This window comes from Henckelia pumila, chromosome 2, assembly GCF_033568475.1.
Source record: "Henckelia pumila isolate YLH828 chromosome 2, ASM3356847v2, whole genome shotgun sequence".
Lineage (NCBI taxonomy): Eukaryota > Viridiplantae > Streptophyta > Magnoliopsida > Lamiales > Gesneriaceae > Henckelia > Henckelia pumila.
This window is the reverse complement of record NC_133121.1, coordinates 12213564-12223673: the sequence shown is the minus strand read 5'-3', so window position 1 is coordinate 12223673 and position 10110 is coordinate 12213564.

The following is a 10110-nucleotide window of genomic DNA, read 5'->3' as shown; positions in this document are numbered from 1 at the left end:
CTATGATTTGTCAATTGGACTCCATGTTCCCACTAAAGAAAATAGTTTCTCATTTTCACTAGAGGGTAGTGAAATCGTTAAAATAGTGGGAGTGAAATTCATAAAATAAATCTCGCCATATTTTATGTCTTAGTAAATTAATTAAGCAATCACCGATAATTATCTGCTTTCATCTCAGTATATCATTATGATGAATCTTCGTAATTCACATGTCTCAATTCTCGAACAAAACAAACTGACTGGCGCAAACTATACGGAATGGTTCCGTAAGCTAAAAGATTGTCATGAGTTCGGAGAAGATTTTCTACGTGCTAGAAAAGGCTCCTCCAAAAACTGCCCCGGCTGATGTAACTTCGGAAAGGTTGGCCGAACTAGAGAAATGGTAGGACCATGATCTCAAGGCCAAATGTTACATGCAAAGATGGACAAGTCTAAATAAGTTTGCCATCACTACAAGAAACCCGGTTACTGGAAGTGCAACTGCAAAGAATATATATATCGAGTAGTTACAAACGGCTAAGGATATATTTTATAATGAAATAAATGTTTCACTTAATACTACTTCTTGGGTATTGGATACCAGATGTAGATCTCACATTTGCAATGAGTTGCAGATGATGACAAGTAGTAATAGGCTAAGGATGGGTGAGACCCAGTTAAGGCTCGGGAATGATTCCAGAGTTGAATCCAAAGCTATGGGAAACATTTGTTTGATTTTGCAAAACAATTTTAAGCTATATTTTGAGAGAGATGTTTTTTATTTGTGCCAAGATTTCATTAAAACATTATTTCTATTTTTATTCTTGATAGAGAAGATTTTTCTTGCAATTTTGCGAATGAGATTTGCAATATTTACAAGAATGAATGTTTGATTTGAAATGGACAATTTAAAAATGATCTATATAAATTAAAATTAAAAGACGTTCCAATTAATTATGTTGATAAACCGGCAACAACAAATAAAAGGAAAAATGATAGGCATGCTAGGCTAGGTCATATTTCCTCAAGGAGGATGAACAAGCTAGTGGGAGAGGGCATGCTTGATATGTCTGATATTAACTCTCTACCTACTTGTGAGTCCTGCCTAAAAGGAAAAATGACTAAATCTCCTTTCAAAGGAAAACCTAAGCGTAGTCAAAATTTGTTGGATTTGATTCATACAGATGTTTGCGGTCCATTTAGTATTGATACTAAATTTGGTCACACCTACTTCATTACCTTTACTGATGATTATTCTAGGTACGGGTATTTATATTTGATGAAATATAAGTCTGAATCATTTGAAAAGTTCAAAGAATTCAAGGCTGAAGTAGAAAATAAACTAGGTAAAAGTATTAAAGCACTTCAATCAGATCGAGGTGAAGAATACTTAAGTACCGAGTTTTTGGGTTATCTAAAAGAGAATGGGATTCTCTCTCAGTGGACTCCTCCTATGACACCTTAGCTCAATGGTGTTTTGGAGCGTCGCAATCGAACTTTGTTGGACATGGTTCGATCCATGATGAGCTTCACTGAGCTCCCACCTTCGTTTTGGGGCTATGCACTTGAAACGGCGGTATTGTTGTTGAACAATGTCCACACTAAAGCAGTGGATAAAACTCCATACGAGTTATGGAATGGCAAAACTCCTAAGTATTCGTACTTAAGGATTTGGGGATGTCCTGCTTACGTAAAGCAGACAGTGGGAGATAAGTTGGATAGTCGATCCACCTTATGTTATTTTGTAGGATATCCGAAGAATTCAATCGGATATTATTTCTATCATCCTACTGAAACAAAAGTGTTTGTTTCGAGAAATGACACCTTCATGGAGAAAGAGTTCTTACTTGATAAGAAAGGCAAGATGATGGAACTTGAAGAAATTCTAGAAGAACCCAAGATACAAAATAACGATCCCACACCTCAGGAACCATTAAACGACACACCTCTTTCTAGAAGATCCGAGAGGACTTCTAGACCTCCTATTCGATATGGTCTACTTCTTGAAGGGGATCAAAGTGAACCTGACATTGGATGTGATCCAAGAAACTCCAAGGAAGCAATTTATGATGCGGATTCGAATTTATGGCTTGAAGCTATGCAGTCGAAAATAGACTCGATGCATACAAACCAAGTTTGGTCTTTAGTAGATCCTCCCGATGGAATTGTTCCAATAGGGTGTAAATGGATCTACAATAGAAAACTTGGGCCTGATGGTAAGGTACTGACCTACAAGGCACGATTGGTCGCAAAAGGTTATACTCAAAGACAAGGAGTTGACTATGATGAAACCTTTTCACCAGTCGTAATGTTCAAGTCCATAAGAATCCTTATTGCCATAGCAGCTTGGTATGACTATGAGATATGGCAAATGGATGTGAAGACTGCATTTCTTAATGAAAACATTAAGGAAGAAATCTATATGATGCAGCCCGAGGGATTCACATCCATGGGAAGCGAGCATAAGGTATGCAAGCTTCAGAGATCAATTTATGGTCTCAAACAGGCATCAAGAAGTTGAAACCAGAAATTTGATGAAACAATAAAGGATTTTGGTTTCATCAAGAACTCGGAGGAACCATGCGTGTACAAGAAAGTAGTTAAGGATGCTGTGACATTCTTAGTACTTTATGTTGATGACATCCTACTCATTGGGAATGATGTAGGGATGTTGCAGTCAACAAAGATATGGTTATCAGGTAGATTCTCGATGAAGGATTTGGGTGAGGCGTCCTATATTCTAGGAATACAAATCTATAGATATAGATCTAAGAGAATGATAGGACTCACTCAAGCAACCTACATCAAAACCATATTGAAAAGGTTTTCTATGGATGAGTCCAAGAGAGGACATCTACCTATGTGTCATGGAGTTTCTCTATCCAAGTCTATGTCTTCCAAGACTGACGAAGAGATAGAGAAAATGACACACATACCATATGCATCAGCCATAGGCAGTATCATGTATGGGATGATATCTACCAGATCTGATGTAGCCTTTTCTCTGAGTGTCATGAGCAGATATCAGGCCAATCCCGGTCAAATGCATTGGAAAGCTGTGAAGGATATTCTAAAGTACTTGAGAAGGACTAAGAATATATTCATCGTTTATGGAGGAAGAGAATTGAAATTGAAAGGTTATACCGATGCTAGCTTCCAAAGTGACGTGGATGACTCGAAGTCAACCTCTAGATTTGTATTCATGCTCAATGGTGGTGCTGTCTCTTGGAAGAGTTCCAAGCAGGACACCACAGCGGATTCCACCACTGAGGCAGAATACATTGCAGCATCAGCTGCTGCTAAAGAGGTCATTTGGATGAGGAATTTCATCCAAGAGTTGGGCGTAATTCCTGAAGCTGTTGGTCCAGTCCCGGTGTACTGTGACAACACAGGTGTCATTGCTCAGGCAAAGGAACCAAGGTCTCATCAAAGATCCAAACACATACTGAGGAAATACCACATCATCCGGGAGATCGTGGAAAGAGGAGACATCACTGTCGAGAGAGTGGCCTCTGCAGACAATATCGCTGATCCACTTACTAAGCCCTTGCCAGGACCATTGTTTGACAAACATCGCGAAGCAATGAGACTACGTAGTATGACTAGTTGGCTTTAGGGCAAGTGGGAGATTGAAAGAGTGGGTGCCCGGTTAGCCAACTTGTGGCTAAGGGCTGTTATGACTCTATGTATAAATAATCTTTGTTTAATATAATTTACATTCATTAATGGCATTTTCTTTATCTTTCTTCATAATGTTATATTGTGATATACTATTGTTGTTTTGATAAAGACCTTGAATATACTATAGTGTAAGTAAGATGAGATAGTGAATAAAGAGAGATCACTATCATGAAACACATCTTATAGTCACTGTATATTCTAAACAGTTCCTAGTCAATTGAGCCGTCCGCAAATAAGGATAAGGATCGCTCGAGATTGAGACTAGAATTTGCGATGTTGAGTATCACGTTTCATTGGTATGAAACATAGAGATGTTCAAAGCATGCAAATGGATATTCATATGATGAATGATCGAACTACCCTATTCGGACTTTCCAAGTGGTTATTATTAATTGAGTGGATAAATCCGCGGTTTTGGTTGTACACCATTAGTCCTTATTACTTGAAACATCATGGAAACTCTATATGCTAGTACTGTACTTTGACTCGTTTACCGATTCTATGAGGGTCATCAGGTGTCGGGATTGGGTACAGTTACGACACATATAGGAGTCGATGCTTTGTTGTCAAGGATTCACCACACGCTTGCGAGTGTGGATATCCTATGCGATCTGAGAAGATATTAGTGTGACAAATCTCTGGCCAGAGTACTCGATGTGATTTAGGTTACTTGGTTTCCTAGTAGCACATGCAATGTCACTATTTGATCTTCAAGATGCATTGCATAGTTATCGAATCTCGAACGACTCTCGATGTACCAATGGTTGTTGATTCGATCGGGATATATGGATGAAGGGACCGTATGTACGCTAACCAAAACCTACTGGTTCTTGCAGGCACTATCAGTGATACCTAGGGAATCATGAGGCGATGTTGCTAGGCGCTCTTACCATGATTCGATGGGTAAGTCGGAAATTGTTGTTCCTAGTCACAAGGAGTTGTGAGCCCACGGCTAGCTGTATCCCTGAACCATTGAGGGTCACTTAAGTAATGGATTACTAATCCCCGTTGAGATATTTAAATTTAAAAAGTTAAATTTAATGAAAGAGAAGTTGGACTTCTTAACTAAAGGGAGTGGAATTTCCTAAAATGACATATGGATGAGCATTTTTGAAAATCACTGAATTCGGATTCAGAAAAATTATCTTGACTTTAAAAGGTGCAGAAATGGTTTCTGTGCACATTGGTAAAATCGGTTTATCAATCGGAGTCATGATGAATTTAATATTAATTTCTATAATAACAGACTTGGCTTGTTGGGCTTAAGCTATGGATCATGGGCCCTAGGGAGTTAGTGTCCTAATAGACTTATAACTTAATCTAGTCTAGAAATTATCTATAAATATAAGGTGCAATTTTTGAAAATCTCATGTTTTTATTCTAAGTTGTATTTTCGAAAATTACACAAAATAAAATAAGGATTTTTTGAAAATCCTGTCTCCTTTTTGAGAGAATTCAGTCTGTGATTTTTATGAAAATTACATTCTGAATTGACAGATCAAATATGTTTAATCTTTTCGATAAACATCTGATTGATTTCTAGTGCAATCAATCAGAGGGTTTTAGTTTTCTGTTCGTGGACCTAATTCCGGATATTGATCGAGCAAGTCATCAGTTCCTGGGATTTACAACAAGAGCAGATTTAATCTGTTGGAGTCCATAATCAAGCCATAGCTTGAAGAGGTAAAATATTAATTGTTATTATTATTTTACTTGCATAATTTAATCGTTAGGATTTGATACCCATGATATGGGATCGTTCCATATAAAAAAAAAATTTTAAACTTTCGATGCACCGGGTATCAGATCTATGATCTGAAAACGTGTTCCAACATGCTTTACATTGAAACTTATTATTCTGAAAGATCTTTTGGTCTTTCAGTTGATGACCATGTGTATTTTCAATAATTCTTTGTATCATTGTTGAACCAGGATGTCCCGATCGATCATGCCAATTGGTTAATATTGAAGAACTATTAACCACCATATTTGATTTGATTGGACTTATATGTGTATAATGCAATCCAGTAGGGAGCATTGGTAGTTTTTCAACTACATATTTTTTTTCCTGATTTATATGTGGTAAGACACATATATTTCTGATTTCCATCAGTTATCGTCTCAGTATCATACCCATGAGAATATATGTCATTAAAAATCAACAAATTTCTTTTCGATTTTGGTGAATATAAAGCATCATTTATCATAAATTTTGTACCATTAGGTAACAAAAATTGTGCTTTACCACAACGTTCAATCAAGTCTACAAGACCTGATATTGTATTCACCATTATTTTTGTTGGTTTTAGTTCCAAAAAATATCTTTCATCTCGGAGAATAGTGTGTGTTGTACCACTATCCAACATGCAAACTTTCATGGAATTATTTCCGTGTTTATCTTCGTTCATAGCATTTTTCATATCAAATTTCAAAAGAGAATATGCAATAAAGAAAAATTAATGAAAACACATATACAAAATATAACATGTTTCATAATTATATAACATAAAAATACATGAAAAGTACAATATGTTACATTCTAGTCCCACCAATATATTAATCAATATCTTCGAAATCATTCAAAAAATCAACAACATCGAAATGAGATGAACCACTTAAATGGTTATTGCTTTCAACAAAATTGGTCTCTTTTTCTTTCCTCTTTATCGATTCTTTATAGAGCTTACATAGGTGCTCAGGGGTTAAACAAATATGTGACCAATGTCCTGGAGTGTCACATCTATAACAAATACTCTCAGATCTTTTTGAGTGATTTTCATTTTCACTCGTGGTTTCATGCTTCCTTTTTGGTGGGTGGTTCGTGACGTTCTTTTGAGATGAGTTATTGAAATAACTATCTCAATTATTTTCATATCCACGGCCGCGACCATTACCACGATCATTCTTACGTCCACGTCCACGCCCACGCCCACGTCCTCGAACTCGTCCATGACCAAAATCTTGTCTATGCCTTTGATTTTGATTTTTATTTTTAATTACGACGTTTGCTTCTGGAAATGCCGTTGATCCAGTGGGTCGGGATTGATGATTTCTCATTAACAATTCGTTGTTTTTTTTGCCACAAGAAGACATGCGATGAGTTCAGAATATCTCGAAAATCCACGCACTCTATACTGTTGTTGTAAAGTTATATTTGATGCGTGGAATGTGGAAAATGTTATTTCAAGCATTTCCATTTCAGTAACAATATGTCCACAAAATTTCAATTGTGAGACTAGTCGATACATCGCATAATTGTAATCACTGATTTTTTAAAAATTTTGAAATCTCAACGTATTTCATTCATCACCGGCGGTCGAAAGTATAACTTTCCTTATATGCTCAAATGTTTCTTTCAACCCTATCCATAAAATCATTGGGTCTTTTTCTGTGAGATAATCACATTTCAATCCTTTATCAAGATGTCGGCGTAAGAAAATCATAGCCTTTGCTTTATCTTTTGAGGATGATATATTATTTTCTTTTATGGTATCACTTAGACTCAATGAATCAATATGCATTTCTACATCAAGAGTTCATGGCATATAATTCTTTCCAGTGATATCGAGCACAACGAATTCAAGCTTTGCCAAATTTGACATGGTGATACTAAAAAAATAACAATGCATTTTATTAATTAATTTTCATAATTATGACAATACAAAACAATGGATAAACGACGAGTACAAGTATGTTTAAAAATAAAAAAAAAGTGCGCGGTGGATAATCACTGATAAATACAAGACTTTTGAGTATGATAATCATAATAGTTATAAAAAATAGCCTTAGAAATGTCATCATCTTATTCTTCAAAAAACCGAGGAGAAAATATTTTGAGAGAAAGAGTGAATTTTGGTGTGATTGAAATGTGTTTGAGTGAACATATTTATAGGCAAAAAAAAACACTAGTCGTTTATGACCGTTTATGACCGTTGGGAGAAAGAAAATCAATTATGTGTTGAATAAAAATTTGTGATAATCATGTGATGCATATAATGATAATCATAATTAAATAATTATGTATATCATATCACATTATTATAAGGTCGGTGTCATACACATCCTTTTATATAATAACATGAAATTATATGAATATGGTTAGTATATAAATACACAATAATATATATCATATCACGTTATTATAAGATCGGTGTCATAGACATTCTTTTATATAATAACATGAAATTATATATTAATATAGTTAGTATATATACATAATAAATATATATCATATCACGTTATTATAAGGTCGGTACCATAGACATCTTTTTATATAATAACATGAAATTATATATTAATATAGTTAGTATATATACATAATAAATATATATAATATCACGTTATTATAAGTTCGGTGTCATAGACATCATTTTATATATACATCATTTTAATATATATATACATAGTAAAAATATATAAATAGTAAAATAAATATTATTACTTGTTGAATATTTTGAGCGTCGGAAATTATAGAAAACCTTTGAGCGATCGTGCTGATAACGTGTTTTGAAAAAGTAAAAATTTATGGTAAAAACTCCAAAACTCAAAATATATCAAACTCTTCACTTCACAAATTTTTTTCTCTCAATTCAATTGTGTTTTTATACACAAATTGAGAGATCTATTTATAGATATAATTTGGAGATTAGTTCAAAAATTAAAACATCATCATCTATATCATCACACACTAATTTTCCAAATTTTACAACTCAATTTTCAACATTAACATTATATAATAATAATATATTTTCAACATTAAGAAATTTTTGTGACCTTGAAAAGTATTTTTTTTTCACAAAAGTTCTCATTAGATCGTTTCACAAGTCAATTTTGTGAGATAAATGTTCGACTCATAAAAAAAATATTATTTTCATTATAGACATTCGATATAGTTCAGACCGGTCTGTCTCATAAATATAGATTCGTAAGATTGTCTCATAAAATAACTAATCAATTTAAGACATGAACTCAAGTATGTTTATGAATTATTCAAAAGATTGCTCGGTAAAAAAAATCAAAACCTCACGAGCTTCTACTAATTTATCGAATAAAATAATTTAAGCTTGAGTTTAGTACGGACAAAAAAAATCAAAGAAGTTTCGATTTGGTTGGAATCCAATAGTTTCAAACATGGATCACATATACTTCATGCCGATTCAAATAATTTCTAATCGAGTCGATTTATTTACGATCGCAACCTAGTCCAAGTGTTCACTTGGAAGCTCGATTTTTTAAAAGGTGAATTGGTGTTCAGTCTCTAAATCCAAAATCAAATTAAGAATTAGTCCCTTGTCAGAAAAAATTTGTTTGTACTTCCTGGGCCAACATTATTTTTTTCGGATAAAATTAAGTACAAAACATTGAAAATATTGTACAAATACATGATATTTGAGCACTAATTGTTCAAGATCGAATACAAAAAAAACACAATTTTGAGTATAAAATCTAAACATCTTTATTAATGTGAACTTGCAACATGTGTTTGAGTACTCAAAAATCATAAATTTGTACCAGATCTAACACATTGGGTACTCAAAAATAACATATGAGTATCATATTTTCAATGTTTTGTACCGATTTTCATCCAAATAAGATAAATGTGTTATTAATATCAATATTTTTTAGTACTCAAAAATCATATATTTATACTAGATCTAACATATTTGATACTCAAATATCATGTACTTGTACCATATTTTTCATGTTTTGTATCAAATTTCATCCGAAACAAAACATGTGGGCCCAGAGAGTTTAATTTTTTTTTTTATAGGGACTGATTACCAATTTAAGTTTAGATTTGGGGACTGAATTATAAATTATAGTTTTTTAAATGTATGATTGATTTTAAAGATTCTTCGTATCCGTAATATCTTGTTGAAAACGAGATGGGGGAGATAAGTAGGTACAAATTTTACTAAAAAAAAGTACATTCCCATCATGCCTTTTTTTAAAATGTGGGGCCAGAGGAGATAGTTAGGTACACATATCCATCCATGAAGTACAAGCCCATTCGTGCCTTTTTTAAAGCCCACCAGATTTCAACCCTAGAACACACCACTTGGGAGGCAAGAGAAGAGAAAGTTAGGCACCAATAAAGTTGTACACTCATTTATTACACGATAAAATGTCAAAGTACCATGTATAGGTAAATGAGATGATGCCAACCTATTTATTTACCATTGGTTTTCCAAACATTTTTGGAAAAAAATAAATAATATATACATACATATATATGGTTGGGTATCTTGATTTTATTTTATATAGCGTTTCAGAAAATGATTTTTTTGGTAATGTTACAAGTACAACAAAATTTGTGTATTAAGAAGTTGTTTGACTAAGCTTATTAAACAGAGTTTATAAGCTATTAGAGCTTAAAAGCTGTTTTATGAGCTTATAAGCTGTTAGAACTTATTTTAAAAATAAGCTGTTAAAATGTTTGGATAAACTTAT